The following is a 21,152-nucleotide window of genomic DNA, read 5'->3' as shown; positions in this document are numbered from 1 at the left end:
GAAAATAAAACTTTTTTTTAATTCCGTCCTCCCCTTTTAAAATGCCAATTTTCCTGCAATACCATTTTCTGAGTAACACCACAATATTATTAATATATCATTAATAATAATACATCATAGAAAATGCTTTTTTTGTTGTTGAATACAATATTTAAGCACAGTCCCTATAAGTTTGGACAGAGGAAAAGACAAGCTACTCTTCTTCTGATTTACAACTTCATACAAGCATCTTTGCAGAAAGGTCAAGCTTGTCACACATCCCACAGCAGCAGGAGAAGGTGTTATTAAAATCAATCAATTTTACTGACTTCTCAGAGTGTCATAAGGTGACTTTAGCGACCGCCATGTACCTGTGTTGGGTGTGTAATAAATGCTTGTTGACAAACTTGAAACTGAAATCTTGTCCTTCAGCAAATGTCTAACATTCACTGTGCTAGAAAAAGTCCAAAGAATGGCAAAACAGTATTAGAAGCTTTCATCATACGTCCTCAAAAAATGTTGTGGCAATATTCAACTATTGTAACACATTAAAATGTTTAATAAATAATAATATAATAATAATAAAGTGCAGAACTGTTGATGTGCAAAGTGCTGGTCGCTGATGGAGAAAATTTGGCTGTGGGTAATGGCAGAAACGTTTCATGAAACTGGCTTTGACTAATAATTTAAGTAAATGACATCTATACAGTGTAAAAAGAGCATTCTCAGATTTTACAGATAATACAGAAGTTTTCCCATTCTCAAGCACACACAAGCATTATGTACGTATGCCCTATTTCACTAGCAAGGACCACGACCCCAGCTACGATGCAAAGTGTTTATTGGCAGGCGAGAAACATGAACAACACAAATGTACGGAAGTTGAGGCAATTTGGGGGCTTCTTGCGATGAGGGCTGAAGGCTCCCGGGCCTCGATAGCCCCATCTAGGATATGAATTAGAATAATTAGAACAATTTATAACAAACACTGTTAGTCCTACTGTGCAATTACTGTCGTGATTCATGTGCAATTACTGTCGTGACACATATTCATGTGCAATTACTGTCGTGATCACATGCAATGGTATTTATTTATTTATTTATTTATTTGTATCTTTATTATTTTCCCCCTCCATCCCTTGTTGGGAAATGGGAGGTTTTGTCTATAGGAGTTTTTGTTTATAAGAGATCTTCTATTGAGAGTGTTTTTCAAACTTCCTATAAGTGATCTGTTCTTTTCTTCTGTATCTACCTCTGTATCTACCTGCGTTGCATCAATGAAATTTCCCCATGTGTGGACAATAAAGGAATATCTTATCTTATTTTATTTAAAAGAGGGTGGGAGGGCGGGGCACGACGTCATGAACACAGGTGTATGTGATCTGGATGATTAAATAGTGTAGCCGCCGGAAGGGGCGTGGTCCTGCTCCCGAACTTAAGATAACAAACCTTTCTTCATGCCAAATTTTGGAGGATTGTTTCATACTTTAGTTTTATATGCAAAAATGAAATTTTATTTTGTGTTTATTTAATCATTTCTTTTGAGCAATTATTTACTCTGATATTTCATAGAATTCTTTTCTTTTACATCGCGGCCTCAGTTGGTTCTTCTTTTTGTTCTGTCTGTCTGGGAGGGATGTGTGGGATTCAAGGTTTTCATGGTATTCAAGATGAAAATCTCAGAAGAGCATGCAGCACAGAGGCACAAACCAGGTCAAAGGAAGCGATTGCTCATAAATGGCTGACCTCCTGTTTTTCACATCTCTTAAAGATATGACATTACTGGACTTTTGTATTAACACTCGGAAGGTACAAGTGAATTGAAAATCTATCCATCAAGGGCACTAAGATTGAATGTTTTCTCCTCTGATGAAAATGCTTTTGACCCACATCTTAACAGCAGCATATGTGGCTCTTCAAAAGGCACCAACCTTCATATTCCCTTGACAGGAGGAAGGCCAAAGGTGACAACATGGAAGCCACTCTTCCATTTTTTTGTCTAGCTTATTTCTTTGTGAAAATGGATAAAGCAGGATGTGCATGTTCACATGTAGAGGCAGAGCCTTTGACTCCAGCAGAGACTAAATGTTACACATCTCTGTGTATTTACCACTGACCTTTCTTTGCAGTTTGAGAATTTAATCTGGTGTGTGACTGGGGCCTGTCTCGACCTGAAGTTCAGAAACCTGCTCAACACAGCCTGAGAAAAGATATAGGGCTGAGAGAGGACTGAAGAAATCTGTTTTTTAAGGTGTCAGCACACTTAATCTTTGCATAATACATATGAGACCTGAGAGACGATCCATTAGTAGGTTAGTGAAGACAGTGAAGCAAGCTCACAAACACCCTCCAGTAAAGTGTGCTTTTCACTGAGATGGGGGCCGGATGAGTGGGCCGGACACACATTTAAGCCTCTCTCTTATTCAATGTTACTATATATTTCTAGAGCCCTTACCACAATCCAAAGAGATATAGAGAAAACACATGATGGGAATAAAAGAAGGATGAGATGGCAGAAGATGAACACAGACAGAAAAGCAATCAGAAAAGGAAAAGCCAAGCTGCCACACCCTCTGCACTCTCGACACTGATTTATAATTTTAATATCTCTAATTTCCACAGCAGCGCCCATTTTCCAAATGTCATTTTCCAATTTATGTCAAACCGTGTGACCATTTTTCTTAATACAACTTATGACAAGCTTCGTGGCAAGGCGGATATGCAATTCAGATGGAGTGTTTTACAGCACAGCCGCAGACAGTGTTTGTGTGTTTGTCTTTATCGGCGTCTGCTCACTCTTTTGGAGGGAACAGATGGGAGCTTTATGCATGAGCAAAAACTATTTCACGACAAAATATGTGCCTTCAGGGAAAACAATTATAATTCAGCCATGAATCTAATAATTACAGTTATTACAAGAATTATGATGGGCGCAACAATAATGTATTAAAATATGCATTAACATTAAGTGCTTAAGATGAAATGTGAGCCAGCTTCACAGTCATTACTTGAATATTGAAGTTAATTAAAACACAACCTCCCTTTTTATGTAACACTCTGTCTTCTGGTAAAAATAGGAGTTGGCCCCAGTAGAGGCACACGCAGCACAAGGCATACATGGGCCCTTTACCTGTTTAAAATATACAAATATAAACACCATTGGGTATTTTATGTCAGACACTGTACAATCAGAGTCTTGTGGCATTTGATTGACATGTGTTAAACTTTGAAACAACAAAGCCAGACTGTGGTGGCCAACTCTGCCCAACTCTCCCCCCCGTTCATGTTTCCTGCTCGAAGGGAAACCCCGATCGACTGTCTGTGAGCGCTGGTCTGTCGGTACATGTTCCCCATCGCTCTCTACCACTAAAAAGGGTAAAAATAACAGGAACAAGTTGTCGGAAATGAAATTCCAATTCATCCAGTCCCTTTATATACTGGTGCAAGAGCCTGTCGTTGAGAGGCAAGGATCAATAGTGTTTAGACAGCAGGGCAGATTTTCTAAGCGCTGGATCAATAGGAAGGAGAGGAAAAAAATACCCAGGCTTTTCTTTGGCTGTTGTAGTAAATACGAACAAATCAGTGGCCTTAGGCTAAATGGATTGACCAGCTGTTTCCGAGTTCTGTGTTGTAAATAAAGATCCATTCCAAGGTGTGCAAGTGAGGCCCAAAGGCGAGAATGCCACTGTTCAGAGAGGCCGGTACATTCTGTCTGGAGTCACACAGGGTCACGAGAGGGGCCGTGAGGGGGGCAAGCAATGAACTGCCTGGACTGTTGTGGTGAAGAAGGAGCTGAATCGAAAAGTAAAGCTCTCTATTTACCGGTCGGTCTACGTTCCTACTCTCACCTATGGTCATGAGCTTTGGGTAGTGACCGAAAGGACAAGATCGCGAATACAACCGGTCGAAATGAGTTTCCTCCGCCGTGTGGCTGGGCGCTCCCTTAGAGATAGGGTGAGGAGCTCGGCCACATGGGGGGAGCTCGGAGTAGAGCCGCTGCTCCTCCACGTCAAGAGGAGCCAGCTGAGGTGGCTCGGGCATCTGTTCCGGATGCCTCCTGGGCGCCTCCCTCGGGAGGTGTTTCGGGCATGCTGGAGGGACTATGTCTCTCGGCTGGCCTGGGAACGCCTCGGGACCCCCGGAGGAGTTGGAGGAAGTGTCTGGGGAGAAAGAAGTCTGGGAGTCCCTGCTTCAACTGCTGCCCCCGCGACCCGGCCCCGGATAAAGCGGTAGAAGATGGATGGATGTAGGAAAAAAACCACAATGAAACAAAACGGGACCAGATAGAACAAAGAGACAAAAATCCACACCAGTAGAAAGCCAATGAGTGAGAAAATAAAAAGAGAAAATGAAGGCACATATAAACCAAATGTCCCATTTAGTCCATAGTCTTTCAAATGTAAATATTTTCATGTCGAGTACTAATTAGATTTCCCCCACATTTTTCTTTTTACGCTGCTGCCAGGAGTATGCTCCAGAGGCAACTGATTATTGTGTCCATGGCAGGAGTTTTGAGGCCAAAACCCATAGTTCTGAAATCCAGTGGAATGTCAGTCCCAAAAAACATGGTAATAGTTTGCCTTTTGCCAGAGTTTCTCAAACTCACTTTGACATGGTGTTATGAAAAATTGTGTCAGCATTAGGGACTTTCATATGAACAATCCTATACAAACCATTCCCTCAACTTAAACTGTAAAAAAGTATATCAATCAAACACATTTGTTTCTGTAAAGCCAATGACATCAAATATGTTTGATTGTTTACTGATGGGGATTTATAATGGCCAGTTTGGTTTAAGACTGAAACTGTAGCTTTATAATTCACTGCCCACAACTGTGTATTTTTACTGCAGACAAATGAGTTATATTATTGCAGTCACATAATAGACAGGAAATGCATAAAAAGAAATGGCTTGTGTTGCAAAACTCATTTAGAGGTAATTTCTCATAGTAATTGAGGCCTTGTCAGTGTATGTGTGTGTAAGTGTGTTGTGAGTATGCTGCTCTCTGATTAAGGTGACCTTAGATTGTGCACTTACTGAAAATCAGCCTGAGCAGCAGAGGTTAAAGCAGCAGTCATTGGCTTCCTGAACACATTATCTTAATGATCCCATTCCTCACGCCTCCATCTCAACACATTTAGAGATGCTGCCATTACTTCTATTAAGACATTCAAATGTCTCCTTCAGCTACTTATTTACCCACAGCTCCAGCACAAACGGCTGGCCTGAATTAAGCATGACAGCACCAACCAAAAAGACATTAAAATATTCAGAATACAGTTTCCTGGTAAGTAACAATGATGGTATATAAAATACAATATAAGAGTTACCAGATGTAATTGTGTTGATAAGCTTTGTCTCAGCCTGGTTAGAAAACATTAGCTAGCCATGGATTATTAGCTGTCAGTTATCCTACTATGCAAGAAAAATGCTATGTACTATAACATTGATCAAAGACCACAAACCAACCACACAGAACTGTCAATCAAGTCAATCGAGGTATAAAGTAAATGAACTACAACACCATAAGCCGTTACCTTTTTTCTGTTACATTACACAAGAACACGTGTCCTCAACTGATCCAAATGGCTCATATTGTGGCAGTGTTGTGGCTTGTAGAGGTTTCTGGTGTGTAAGAAAAGGCACTACAATACTGGGGGGTCTTGTACTTTATTCTGAAAAGCTATGGTGCCTCCAAGAGCTGATGAAATACACTATTATGTTTATGTATGACAGTTGACAAGTAAACAAGATGACAAAATAAAGCAGCCACCCAGTTCACCGAATTATATATCAATACAGCTGGTATTTCTTATAAGATGAGCAAATCAATTCATTTCATTGGCCCCTTCCCTCACCAGCTGGATGACCCTCCCCATGTCCTGGAGGAGCTAACCCTCTGTGTCCATAGGAGTGAATCTTTCCTTCACTGTGGTTCTCCTCTAGGTTTCTCTTTTACCCAGTGGCCTTTTTGAGTTTTTTCTTACAGAGAAGAATAGGGAATGGCCTGGGGACAGTTATCCATTTGGCAACTTCCTGTGAATGTTAGTCAATCTTGTTTTTATTGACCATGTATATTTTCAGTGCTAAACACATTAAATTAAATTAATTGAATTTAATGAAAAATTGAATTGAAGTTTGGACCATGGACTTACTGTTTTTATTTGTAATAGAAATTGTGAATTCAAAAGTAGTACATACCGAAATTATTTTTGTAAATTGTTAGAACCACATATCAATGTAGCATAAACCTATACCTTTGTTTGACTGTGAAAGCCACACAAATACAGCTTGTCATGTGTCTGAGGAGCTGATGGCCAAGCATCATGGTCATTTAAAAGCTCAGGCCCACTTAGCACATCTTGGCTCGTCCTGATGCCACTGACCTTGGTAATGAGCAGCTGCTGGTACAGCAGTCATTATGCCTGCTATCTCCTCCTTCAGGAGATGTCCTTTATTTCCATAAAACCTTTTATCCACTTTCTCAGTGCTGCCATACAACCCTATGCAAGCCGACAGCCATTAATGACTCCAGCAGTACAGCAAATCTCGTTACATGGCTTGTCTCATCAATACGGCTAAAAACAGAACATTCACTGGAAGTAGATATAATGTTTTGGTTGTGTGTGATAAAATGTGAATATATGATTATATTTCTGTGATGTATTTTATCTGCATAATAGTGATATTTTATCGGCATCATTAGTCTAAGAGAAGAACGGGTGTGTGACAAACTGCATTTGTGAAGGGGTCGTAAAGATGGGCCAAAGGATGTTTACCCGAGGGGGGGGGGGGACAGCCCAGAGGAGTTTGGGTAATGTTTACCCAAGGCTTTATCTCTACGGAAAAATACCAAGTGCCTTGATGTAAGGCTGACCAATGAGAAATATGACCCGCCTATTCCAGAATATCTAATAAAACCAACCAGCATGGGAAAAAACGGGGTGAGACGCAGGAGGATCACGCAGGCTGCTTACCACAGCTTGCGTGATCAGTCCCAGCGTTTTCTCCCATGCATGCCATACAAATGTCTGATGTTTCGTTTCATATTCTAAGTTGAATTGTGTTCTCTATGTGTTAAGGAATAGCATCTGGTGTTTGTCTGATTCCATGACATTGTGTCACTGTAATGTAGGTCTAATTAAGCCAGGTTCTACAAAAAACGGGGTATAAGAGCGGAGCGGTAAAGTGTGGAGATGAGTCTATGTGTAAAACCTACTATCATAAGTTCCTATCTTAATATTCAGGATAAATCAATGTCATTTTCTATCAATTCCTGCACTTATCTGTACTTAACTTTCATAAATATTGTCTTATTATAAACATCATGGGTTTGTTCCTAATTAAGCATGCAAATTCAGCGCCAATTACGAGGATGACAAGTGAAATGAGACTGAGCCGGGGAGAACGTAAGGTTGTCATGGTAATTTACTCTTTTGTATGTACTATATGTACCAGGGGGTTACATATACTTTAGAAATTGTACTTCAAAAAGTAGTTTAACCTATACTTTCAAAGATTGTCATTATTTTGCCTTGTTGTTAATTGTTTAATGTAATAAATAAATATAGTGATATTGATGGCACAATATTAGAAACAGCACTATTAACTTCCTGTTCAAAACTGCAGAGTGCTGCAGGCCCCACCTCAGTCTCTCTGTTTTTATTTTTATAAAAATGTCCATGCAATAGTTTTGACTTCTGCTTATTTGACTTAGAGTCTGAAAAACACTTTTTGAATAATTGGAAGTGCAGACAGAGGAAAGCAAAGGGAACATGAGAAGGGGCCGAGTAAAGTAAGCTACTAATGGGGGAAAACCATTATAACAGTTTGGTTCAGCCTATAGAGAGTATGTGTGTCTATAACCTCATCTCAAGACAGCAGGTCCCCAGGATAGATTAAGTGCTCACTAACTAACATTTTCCACACATTTGTGAACAATATTTGAAAGAAATGGGCCTTGCGTAAATAGAATTAGTTTTTTTTTGTTTAGTTCAGCTCTTGAAAAATGAGATAAAAAATAATGTTGCGTTCAAATGTGTTCAGCGTATTATCTTCTAATTGGGCCTATTCACAAATTAGCTAAATATGTCAGAATCATACAACTTATTAAAACATCTGTGCAATTGTCTCCCACAGGTGCAAAGCCGGCAGGAAAATCAGACAATATACAGATCTGCTTCTTAATAAAGCGCAATAGAGTGGAGCCTTGAAACGGCTCATACTACAGTATGTGACAGCTGCAGAAATAACATCAATATCTTCCACAACGATTTAAAAGTGATTCTGGACTAAAAGGCAACAAACATGAATGTAGATATGCTGCTGATAATGAGGGTTGAGTAAAGTGTTCAGGCCAAATTTAAACAAATAAATAAATAAACTCAAACAAACAGGCAGAATTATTCCACCAGAGCAATTATGGATCTAATCAGAGGTTTCTGCATGAAGGTACAGCCCTCCTATTTCAGTCCCATTTGCATCATAACACAGTGTGTAATATTAATTTCCGAGTTTACTGCTTATTGGAAGTGCGAAGTATGAAAAGCCATTAAGGTCCCAAATAGGAAAGCAATTTGCTGTCACATGGATTCAGCTCTATTAAAAAGAAAAATCTTGTTAACCATTTGGAATTAGAGTCATTTGGCAAAAGGCATTCTGGCGCACTACAGTAAAATAAGTAATTATGCTTTGCTTCCTTCTATCCCTCTCTTTCTTTCATTTGCACAGGCATGGAGGGGAGCGGTGCATAGGGAGAGCGGTTGGATGCAAAGGTAATTAAAGTTGTTGGCTATCTGTTTGGTTAATGTAGGAATCAGGCCAACTGAGAGCCTCGGAGGCGAGGCAAAATGAGAAAAACATAACATTTTCTGTCTCTGTCTCCCAGCCCCCGAGCCAACTCTCATCTGGTCCATATATCACCTATTCCTCTCCTGCAATCCACAATCCAAATGGGGGCCTATCTATACAGAGAAACTTGTACTGACAATTCCTCTGAGCTTATCTAGGTTTCATTTATGTTCCAAGAGAGTAAAATCTCATTAGGAAGGCTATATTCAGAGAACAACAATGTTTAAATTAAACTTCAGCAGACCTTGATGCCTGATTAAATACTAAGTTCGGTATCTATGTATGTATTTGTCTGCATTACAATAGCACCTCCAAACAACTCTACTTGGTGCATTTTCACATTTCAACACATCTATTTGTACATCCACTGCAATAATGACACTCCATTTAGTAGAAGGATAGAACCACATGTCAGTACAGGCAGACATCCTGCAGGGGACAGCGGGACATTGTCCCTTTTTATCGGACTCAGAACATGCTTTATTTCCTTTGTCAGTGAACAAAAAATCACAATCTTATCCTCTCACTGACTCTTAAACTTAAGAAATGCTGTAACATGCATCCTAATAATGAAATGTGTCAGCCTCCATGTTGTTCATTTATAAAAATATTGGTCTTGGTGACTACTTTTAGTCCGTTCACATTTGCTGCTCCAGCAGCAATACTTCCACTCTCTGCTGTAGATCCCTCATGTCTCTGCTTTTGACACCATGTTGTAGATGTTATATGGAAAGACTTAAAGAATAAAAAAGGAAAACTTGAGCAGAGTCCAATCATGATTATTTATTTAGTTTAAGTGCGCAGGAGTACGGACAGATATATATATATATATATATATATATATACACATATATATATATATACTCACATATATATATACACACATATATAATATATATATTTATTTAGATAGATATAGATATAGATATAGAGATAGAGATATATAGATAGATATAGATATATCTATCTCCTCCCAGACCAAACTAAGAGTTATATATGTAATATATATCACCACTACCACCATTTATGTGAACTTCAACCCTGAGCTCCTTTTAGCTGTGTTTTGGAGCCACACTCATTCTTAGTGTGAAATCAATCCAATGACACCTAAGCAGCACTCTCTTCACCACAGGTACACAAACCAAAATGTGGGTGAGAAGGATTTATGAGGTGGCATATTTGGCCTCTGAGGCGCTTTATGGTTGAACTTGTGGGGACTATTTAGGAAGCACTGCATGCTCTGTCCTGACCACAGGTATTGATCGCCGACAATGGCTGTGGTGAGGCAAACTAGTTAAAACCCTGCGTGTGCCCTCACAGGGAGATGAAAATGAGGCCTGTGTGTCTAATGATGTGTGTATGAGCAGCCAGAGGAGGCCACAGAGACGGTGAGGAGGAGAAATTAAATCATTCCTTTGCTCTATCAGGAGAGGCACTGCAAGCCAGCCATGCTTGGGTGCTTTATGTGTGTGAGAGCGAGAGAGAGAGAGAGAGAGAGAGAGAGAGAGAGAGAGAGAGAGAGAGAGAGAGAGAGAGAGAGAGAGAGAAAGAGAAAGAGAGAGAGAGAGATAAATGGCTGGATGTGGAGGCGGTAAATGAGAGAATCCTAATGCGGGGAGCCGTGTGTGGATGTCCCTAATGGGCCTGGGCTGATGTGAGCTGTCTGGTAACTGACCACCACTGTTATATTGAGCCTACCCCACACAGGCCTTCCTAGCACAGATACAACAGCGCCCCATGCTAATTGGCATAAAACGGTGGTGCATAACAAGTACAGAGGAGAGATTGGTCTAATTTGAGAGTGGGTGAAACGATGGATGAAATGCTTCTAATCATATAAGGCATTTTCTTGTCTGAGACTGTGGCTTTTCTGCTTTACTTACATAGGGACAACAGTAGGAGCCCTGGGAGAGCACACAATTCTCAGTAAGAAACACATACTTGCAAAAAATCTTTACACAATTAAGTTAGCAAACAGTCAGAGTGAATATGTAGTGGCTAAGCCACATTTTTTTGTTAACAAAGAAGAACGAAAATGCTCTGCACTTCTGAGAATAAAATTTTTATTTATGGGTTGAATTTGTGAAAGTCTGTGAGACGTGTGAATTGGACAATCATACAGTGTCAAAATCACTGGAGAAATGGGTGGAGTTCTCAGATTGATAGACATAGTCTACATCTGCTGAATGAAGCGGTTTACGCCGCAGTTGGATGGGTGTGAAGATGCCAATCACCGAACAATTGACATTGTATTTGGCACTGTATTGTATTTTATCCATTAGAGAATTCATGAAGAAAATGTGAATTGTGTGAATCTAGTTCTATGTACGGACTGAACTGTTACCTCAACAAGCTCTTCAACACAACTCCGGGCTTCCAACCAGTAAGTTAGCGCTGGTTAGTTATCCCGCCACAAATTTATTAGCGTAGCCTTTTTCAATCATTAAGACATTCAGCGTGAAATTAATTGAAAGACAGATTAAAAATAAATTAAGAAAAATGTGATGCAGAATGCCTATAAGCACTTCATAAATCACTGGGGCAAAGCCAGGACCTGGCTGCCCATAATTAACTGCAGACTATTTATTTTATCCTGACGGTATAAATTAGAATTCAGACACACAGATTATATTAGTACCGTCTGCCATGCGGAACTGCTGAGTGGTGTGAAGAATATTTTTGACTACGAAAGGGAAAAGAATAAGGGGCTTCAACAGAGAAAAAACATATCTTTAGAATATAAATATATATACAAAATAATGATACTAGTAGTCCCTTCTCCGCGCGTGGTCTCATCCCTTGGGTCCTTCACCAGAGTCCTGGGAGCTTAAGGGTTCTGCGCAGTATCTTTGCTGTTCCTGCACTGCACTTTTCTGGACTGAGATGTTCAATGTTTTTCCTGAGATCTGTTGTAGCCACTCCTCCAGTTTGGGAGTCACTGAGTGCTCTGATGACCACGGGCACCACTTTTGCCTTCCACGCCTTCTTCAGCTCCTCTCTGAGCCCGTGGTGTTTCTCCAGTGTCTCATGTTCCTTTTTCCTGATGTTGCCATCACGTGGTATTGCCACGTCAACCACAATGACTTTCCTCTGCTGTTTATCCACCACCGCCATGTCTGGTTGGTTTGACATTACCATTCTGTCTGTCTGTATCTGGAAGTCCCACAGGATCTTGGCTCGGTCATTCTCTACCACATTTGGAGGTGTTTCCCACCTTGCCCTTGGGGTCTCCAGCCCCAAGGGCTGGACAGATGTTCCTGTACACTATGCTAGCACCCGGTTATGGCGCTCCATGTATGCTTTCCCTGCCAGCATCTTACACCCTGCAGTTACTGGTATGTGCTGAATTGTCTCAGGGGCCTCTTTGCACAGCTATATATACTGATGCCCAGTAAAAGGTGACAGACAACATAAGACCAAAAGAAAAGAAAAGAAAAGTATACTCTACAATCTTATAAACTTAAGTCTACCTTCAAACAATGTGTTCCACAGCTTGAACAAGAAATACAATAAAAGGATCAGGTTTTAACAAGTCATTTGTCTTTCATTTTGTATGAATGATTGAATTAAATTATTGTTAACTATATCAGACACACAAAAAAGCAATACAATAACATTTAAAAGTTCTAATTTGAATTAAAATCAATTTAAAGGCTGAAAGGATCTGAATTCCAAATGTTCCCAGTGATCATTTCAACCCTCTCCTTTAACACGTTTACCGTATGAACTTTAAAACACTTCTATATGACTTCCACATTATCATCAAATGTTGTTTTGAGCTGTGGAAAGGTACACAGACAAAATAGACAGGACTACACAAAAATGTCCAAACACCAATTCAAATACTAACTCATACTACTCATACTAGGGCTGGGCATTGCCTCGTACCTAACGATACAATATGTATCCCAAGACAGGGTCCACGATACAATACGAATTCCGATACATTGAACTTGATACGATACGCATCCTGATAAATGATGGGTTACTTGTTCTTGACAGTTTGTCCGCAGCACAGGGGTCAAATGCAATAAAGCCTACAAACATATATAGTGCAGAATTACAATTTAAAAATACATTAGCCAACATGCTGTCTGAATATAGTGACTGTATCCTTATGTGACCACTTCATATGCAAATGTAGCCCCAGCCTCTTGCACAGTCAGCTGCAGACCCCCACAGTCATACATGTGCGGCTCTCTCTCCCCTGGAGTATCTAGTCAGTACATACCTCTCAGTGCTATCATCAGAGCCACACAGTGCCTCCCTGTGGGCACCAGGCCCAGATTGGCACAGAGCCAGACCTGCTCTGCTACTGAGGACTGGCAAACGCTGCCTGTCTCTCCACACTCCCCATTCCGCTCACATCTTTTCAACAGAATGCCTCTGGCCCTCTGTTATGTCTCCCTTCTGCCTGGAAATATGCTGCCAATACCACAAAGAAATAATGTCTCACACATTTGAATGCTGCTTATTATGTAATCATACCAAAACAAAATGGTTCAGGTAATTTGTGAATTAAAACAAATGTTTAGGCCAATGATTCCTACTGTTGGATGTCACTGATCTTCTTTTCAATTTCCAGTTTATTTTTTTATATTTTTAAAGGAATAAACTATACCATCCTGTCAGACAAAACCTGGATTTGTTGTTTTATAAATGATCTATAAGTGACAACATCACAGTAGGTGCTTTGCATAACATGCAGGTCCGAGAGCACCAGACAATCCTTTTAAGTGTTTCTCTGGGTTACCCTCCAACAATAAAATCAGATTTACAGATTCAACTCCATTGTACTTTATAGCATTACCAAACTACATTACATGGTTACAAAGGTTAGAAACATGCTGCGATGTGTGATCAGATGTGCAGTCATGCAATAGGACAGTGGTTCTCAAGCTTTTCACAACAAGAATAACCTAAGAAAATATTTAGCCCATTGAGTACCATCAGTTGCTAAAACAGGACTTGACACACACCAAACATCGTGTGAAGCTTGAGGTGAAGATGGATGTTACTGTTTTATCTAGATAGGGCTTATTCCAAGTCCAAACTAGGGCTAAAACTGTTCTAAATGGGACTAAAAATGACTTAGAGAAGAATTTAGTAGGCATAAATAAAGACAAATTGTAATTAGTCCCTAAATTAGATTTACTGTTGAACTGTTGAGGATCCCAAGTTATTTTGCGTCAAACCATGTACAGTACAAATCATGGATGTTTGTGAGATCAACATCACTGGGCAGGTTTTTTATAGTCATAGCACGAAAAACAACCAGTCCTGCCTCAGATGTATAATTTGGTTTCCCTGGTGAGTAAAAAGCCTTGGAGGCTAGTGCATACGCAGCAGTGATGTTTGTTAAGATACATGGCTGGAGCCTGCGTTTTCTCAACCACTGGAAAAAAAAACACTAAATCACCAGCAAAGAAAATAAATATATACTTATTATGTTGTGCACACTGCATATATTCACCTCCTTAACATATTGCACAGGCACGGAGCAAATGTGCAGAGCTGCACATGGGCAAAAACATGCCATGAAAAATGACAGGAGGGAGGGGTAGCTGCGGACCTGAATATAATGGTGCTGTGGAGCAGAGGAGAAATAATCATACCTAGTGGAGGGGGAGAAGGGAGGAGCGAGAAGGAGATGAGTCTGTGCCCTGTAGCGGGGAAATGATGCTCCAGCGCTCTTCTGCAGGCTGCCTCATTCCCCAATAACTGCACAAAGCTGCCTTCAGCACAGGAAACAGCAGGCAGCGCCTCTGAATGTATTCCCATTTTGTAGGGCATAGTCACAGGAGACACACATTGTTGTTTTTTTGGTCTTTGTGGTCCATGAAAATGTAAGAATCTGGTAACTTGTCACTGAAAGCACATAGACAGAAAACAAAGGATATTATCAAGTGAATATTAAAAAGCATTCTAATATTCTGTTTCAAAGGTCGCTCTTTTTTGTGGCAGCACTCAGGTGCAGTTACATCTGAGGCCTTCAGGTGTCCCTCTTTCACTTTGCTTGGCTGAAGCTTGCTCTCTCTCTTTTAGTGGAGCTCCTTTTGCTCCTGAACTCCCATCTACACATAATATATACACCATCATTTGAAAATGGCAGCTTTTTGAAAATTCACCTTGATTATCAAACATTAAAAGTGACTTCTCTAGAGCTGAGTGTCTGGCTAGGGGGATGGCTGCAGACAGCAGAACAATGCAGCATGCTTGGTATTAATGCTGGGCTTGGGTGTGTATGGAGGGGAGAGGAGCCAGCCCTTTGTTCTCTCCTACAGCCAATTATTTTTTACGTGTGCCTCTTTTCACAACAACAAGAGAGAATTTAATTTTAATGCACCCGAGAAAACCAGGAAAAAAAGAGTGTATTCTTAAACTGATGGATCCTAGCGCCAGTGGTTAAGTATATACATACACATATTTACAACAGGCATAGATTGATGACAAAAATGACATCAACGCAGACACACACAGCAGCACAAACTGCTTCATGCAAAATGCTACTAACAACACCATGCCAAAATAGGAGCATCCAGCCTCTCACACAAAAGAATTACCCCAAAATAAAAAATAAAAAAAACACCAAATACTGGTAATGTTATTTCATTATAATATGAGACCACATGGGGGTGCATATTAACAAACTCAGGAACAGAGTGATAAGAAAGCGCACTAAAAAAATAGCAAAAATATTGATCAAATGGTATAAAAAATAAAAGCCAAGATTGCCGTTGGTAGGTATGTGGCCAAATATTTTTCTAATTGGAAGGGCACTTTATCTTGCTGTCAGAGAAGTCGTAAAAAGCAGCGCTGTTCCCAGAAGGAGAGTAGCACAGCATGCTGGCCTTTTATTAGTGTTTAGAGCTCTGATATATATGCTTCTGCTCAAGGCTTTCATCAAGAACCTGCACACATAAACACACACACATACAAAGAAATGATTCAAACTCGCTATTCTGAAAGGCCACCACAACCACTGTTTAACATTCCCTAGACTTCTTCCTCTAAGTGTGCCATACGCACATGGTCCAAGGGAAATCCACAAGTTTAAGCAACAACTGATGAGGCAAAGGCAGGAATACTGGTGTATAGTGGAGATAATGTATCACTTGTAATAATAAAAAGAAAAAAATATCCAAATACAAGTAAAGAGCAAATAACAACCCAAGTGCTAGCACCCAGAGTAAAACGATAATCACTAGAGAATAGACAAAACACATAAGGCAGCACAGTGGCACTATTTCAGTGAGAGGGTGTTTTCTGCACAGCCACACTAAAAATGATTTATTCAGTCAGACACACGGACAGTGCGACAAAAAGACATGCGCATGTGCATACACACACTGCACGCAGCACACAAGCTAAATTAAATCTGAGTCCATGGGCAGCCAGCTAAACTGATGCGTGAGGGACCTTCCCTGCGACACGGCAAAAAGCAATTCTCTGGAGATGGTGAAATTAAAGGGCAGAATCCAGCCAGTTTATGGTTCTCACTCTATACTCTCTCAATCAAATGTTTTATTAGCAATCATTTGTCCCTTAAAGTCATGGGCTTAGGTGGCAGCTGGTGAGATGAGAACACTCAGACAATGGGTGGCCAAGAAAGAGTGAAAGCCAAGCCCTCTTTATTTACAAAACACTGATTAATCACAGCAGAACTTGAGATTTACTTATTTACTAAAATTATTTGGTCTAGTTGTTAATTCCACCTCTTTAAGGTACTGTACTGTACTCAATGAAAGCAGTTGTTGTACTAAAATGTTAATAGGGCTGATGCCAAAAAGCTGTATCACAGTTTTCATAGAGCTTAGATCGATTTTGATTTTTATCCCAATTCATGTAAATGTAAGTTTATATTGTCTTTAAACGGAAACTGCACCCATAAACATCTTCTTCACACTTTACGATAATTATTTAAATCCACCTGTCACTCACTTAGAGCTTGACAGAGGCTGACCAATAGTAGGAGTGGGTATAAAGTGTCAGGTGTATTTGAGTGTATTTGAGAATATAGCTGCATTAAACAAAGAGGCACTTGATCACAAAATGGAAATTTCTCTAAAATAGCAGATTGTCACAGGAATCAAATCATGATTTGGTTTTTATCATAATATCGCCCAGACCTAGGCAGATAATGTTCCATGTTAAATTGCACAAAGACTCAACTCTAGAGTAAAGGAACATTGTCTGCAGGGGTCTCTCAGGGACAGGACATTAACAATTATATTGGAAATTTTAACGTATTCCACTATTACCAGATATGAAAACACATATAGAATTTTTTATCAGACAATCTAAAATATGTTTGGCATCTATATTGTTAAAATAAGATGCACAATACTGTGTTGTAAAGGAAGCGTGTGCATATTTACATGTTCATTCTGACCTTGTGGACCTCTCCATCCACAATGTGGTGCCCTTCTCCCCTTCAATCTTTTACCGTCCTCCATGTTCATCTTCCCTCTGGCATCAGAAAGTAGTAATCTGTTCCTGAGCCAGCGCCGCTGGGATTAGGCGGCAGTGATGGGAGATAGGCTATATGCGTCATTAAAACAGACAGAACAACACTGCAGAAGGAGAGAAACAAAGTCAACAAAGGTGACACCCATAGAAAGCACACAAATGTGTCCAAAACTCAGAGCAAGAAACACATACAGTACACACTATCATGTTATGTTCTCCAGATACTTTCCACAGTACCCTGCTTTTGAAATTCACTACCAGAACAAAATATTAGCACCAATACGTTTCTCTATGTAATCATTAAATAAGTAATATTATGCTCTTTTTTTGAGCATCTGTATAATGAAAGACATACATAAAACATGCATGTATTGATTGTATAAAACAATACAAAATGGGATGATAATAAACCATGAGTTTGTGATTAGGATTAAAAATATTGGATCCTACCCCTCTTGTATTGTATTTACTATTAAACTTTATCATACATAGATCATTATTTTATATTTTGTTTATAGTAAACTGCAATGTTGATCTGAAACAACTTTGATCAATATTGTCCATTGACCCTAAATATTAATTATTTTGTATTCCTAAATATGTTTATGTGACAATTTTGAATCCTATGTGCACTCTTATTTAAACTGAAAACTGAAAATATAAATTCATATTCCTTGAATATGTATACATTTGTATTGAATTAATAAAAATATTAAATCCAACTTTTAATAAATTAAAAAAACTAGCCTTAAAGAATTAGACCGGCCCTGGTGCCACCTTTGTGCCACCCCAGTGAAAAAGTCTGGACACGCCCCTGAGGGTCTGTCCTGTCCCTGTACTTTGGAGGTAAATACATAATTTCCAGGAAGTGCTTGACCTACAGCCCGATGGCACACTAAACATGCATGAATATGATGTAATGGCAGTGGCAGTGGCAACTCAAGGGAAGCTTTCCATAACTGAATGTGGAGTCAATGAATAATGCAGGAATTGTAAAGCAACTTTGAGAGTCTGGAAAAGCGCTATTAGAACTATTGCATTACTATTATTTAAGTAGTTGACAGAGGCAGCGTTCTTTCCTTGGCTTAGCAACAGGTGATATGAGCAGCAGTTACAAAGTGAACAACACGCAGCACAGTGATTAAGAGATGGAGATGCTATGCTGTCCAAGATTGTGGTCTTGGTATACATGATCTGAGGCCTACTGAAACAAGCTAGGCCTAGCAGAAAGCACTGTACCTGACATGGATGCTCCCACCCTGTGGCTCATAGTCTAGAGATCTCTGGTGTTGCTGCATGATGGTCTTCCACAAGAGATCCAACTAGCTCTCCTCCATTTCAGGTTGCGAATGAGAGATCTTTGCTGCTGGATGTCCAGCTATTGAACCACAAAAGAAGGCAGGGCAGCGAGAGGAGGAGAAAAATCAATCCAGCACACAGAGCCTATCCTCTGTGCGCAGCCAACCTGCTTCTGTGGTTGAGTATTGATAGACTATGCTGTCCTTTCCATAAACCAAATATGTCCAATTTAATATTTTACATTTTATTAAGAGAAACAGCTTTATAACAAGAGTAAACCCTGAAAAACAGCTAAAAAGCTACTCTCAAAATGTATGACTGATATTGGGTAGTTATAAATAAATATGTACATATTATGGTATTTAAATATGAAAATATATTCTTAAAGCTAGACTGCCAATGCTATGCTGTTTTCTAAATTGAACAAAAAATGGATATACTGGTCTTTTAAATACTGCAGCTAGCAGCTGCTTGGATAGTGTGCTGAAGCTATTAATTAATCCAAGCATACTGTAGTAAATCACATGATGGCATGGTCTGCAACAGGACAGAGAGAGAGAGGCAGCCCAGTAGTGAAAGAGAGAGAGGAGGAGGAGTGAGCTTGAGAGAAAGTCAAGTCAGACATAAGAAGATCACAGACCTAGCCTCAACTTGGACAGCCATTTCCCGGTGTTATGCCGCATGACAATGATGGGAATACTGCGACATGAAGAAGATGGAGCACAAGACAAACAGTAAGGCATCTGAGCTAAAAAATACAGAAACACAGCAAAGGATACTCAAAATCGTTTTCCCATTTCTGGTCTGCTTGGAAACACCGCCAACACCTTCTTGTAGATTTTCCGCATCTTCAAATCATTGAAACAAAAACTTCTAACAAATATGTCCAGATTAAATACTCCAAATCCATTTCACAGAATTTCTTACATCGTAGCTCATCCGTTAGCACACAGTTTCTGTGTGCGATCCACTCCGATAGCACTAGCCCTGCTTTCTTTCCCTCACAATCGCTCCCTCTCTCTCTATTCACCCCTCCTAAACTGATCAATACTTCATTTAAATCATGACATTAGCACACTGCTTGTCGGAAAAGAGAGCGAGAACGGATACAAATGAATAGCTTGTATGCAACGACGCAGGTACACATGAGCGGCACATTACGATTTTGGTTGATAACCCATTGGACAGAACAATATGCAAGTGCGTGGAGACTGTAAGGCAGCGTTGATTTGAACTAGTAAGTCTGCCGATGATCAATACGCATTTGAATCCAAGATGAGAAGACCTATCACAATATTGCATCGTCTCATCAGAAAAAGGCAAACACAGCATCCCAATTACAGTGGAAATGACTTGTGTCGAGGAGGACGCAAGTTGGATGCTGATAGAGGTATATTTCATATTTATTCAGCAGAATTTTTACATTAGCACCTGAGCACATAATTGGATAATATATATGCACACTCACGCTTTTTATCTATTCACATAATTCACAATGAGCCAAATCAATACTGCTCTCTCATAACGTGTTCCTTGCTCATAAAGCGCGTCCGCATTGGCTAATGTAATGACTTGTTCACCAAGACTCCAAACAAGACTAATTTCAAACTGCGGAGCTGAGTCACTGGCTAATCCTCACTGTCCGTCATTAAATCCAGATATTTACCTGCCCAACACAGCGCACGGGCCTGGTGAGAGGGACATGCATCTTGTTGAGGTCTTTAGTTGATCTTGTGTTGTAGAGATAGAAGCTAAAGATATGCTGCAGAGAATAGATGTGCTCCAGTCTGAACATGGCTGACCACAGGCGAGAACTGCTGAAAAGGTGAGAGAGGGGTAGACAATGAGGCAAAGAGTGAAGTGGTGGATATAGAGCCTAAGTCAGTCACTCGAGGGAACTTGAACTTACATATCGTCTGTCGCCAATGTCGGCCAATGAGCAATTAGACAGACAAGACCAAAGTTATTGATCTGGGGTTCAGCTCCTCGGGGCTTACTAGCTTGCCAGAGTATAGCTGCATGATGCTACAGCTGCAGAGAGGAGCCACTCAGGTGAATGTATGTGTACAACTTTTTTCCTCTTTATCTTCTTAACCTTTCTTTTCAAATCTATTTTAAATCTATGCAACTCTGCAATTTCCATTTTGTGGGACAAATAAAAGTTCTCTCATCTTATCTTATTTCTGTTCTGTACTATCCATATAATAGAATTAGGGCAGTATTCTGTAAATAGTGGCAGACAGAGGACACCTCAATACTGAATCTGGTCCAGTCCTGTGGCAGAAGAGAGACAAAGAGCAAGACAAACAATCAGAAGAACTAAAAGAAACTTACAGCCATTAAGGAAATGGCAGAGGCATTTCAACTTTTGACAAGTTTTCATCAGGACTGGTAAATAGTCACACATGTGAGCCTTTTTAAAGGGGTCACGTGACCAATTGGTAGTCAGCGACAAATAGAACAAATTAACATACAAAATATGTACATAATTATAGTTTAAGTCCACAACAGACACAACCCACTGCGCTGTGTAGGTTGGAGTGTAGGAAAAAAA

General features: G+C 39.9%; 1 long non-coding RNA gene across 1 annotated transcript in view; it reads right to left on the bottom strand.

Moving 5' to 3' along the window:
- The window catches only part of LOC140381703 (uncharacterized), a 44,061-nt gene extending 23,455 nt beyond the window's left edge, over positions 1-20,606 (bottom strand). Inside the window, exons 1-5 of the long non-coding RNA XR_011931259.1 lie at positions 20,508-20,606; positions 20,265-20,415; positions 19,239-19,346; positions 18,539-18,677; positions 17,223-17,403 (exon numbers count right to left, since the gene is read on the bottom strand). This is a non-coding gene — a long non-coding RNA (uncharacterized lncRNA). The remainder of the gene's footprint in view (positions 1-17,222; positions 17,404-18,538; positions 18,678-19,238; positions 19,347-20,264; positions 20,416-20,507) is intronic.
- Positions 20,607-21,152: the final 546 nt, after the last annotated feature.

This window comes from Eucyclogobius newberryi, unplaced genomic scaffold (genome assembly GCF_026437365.1).
Source record: "Eucyclogobius newberryi isolate DKJ021-1_F unplaced genomic scaffold, fEucNew1.0.hap1 SCAF_5, whole genome shotgun sequence".
Taxonomy (NCBI): Eukaryota; Metazoa; Chordata; class Actinopteri; order Gobiiformes; family Gobiidae; genus Eucyclogobius; species Eucyclogobius newberryi.
Note: the sequence above shows the minus strand (reverse complement) of the source record. Positions and strands in the feature narration are given on the sequence as shown.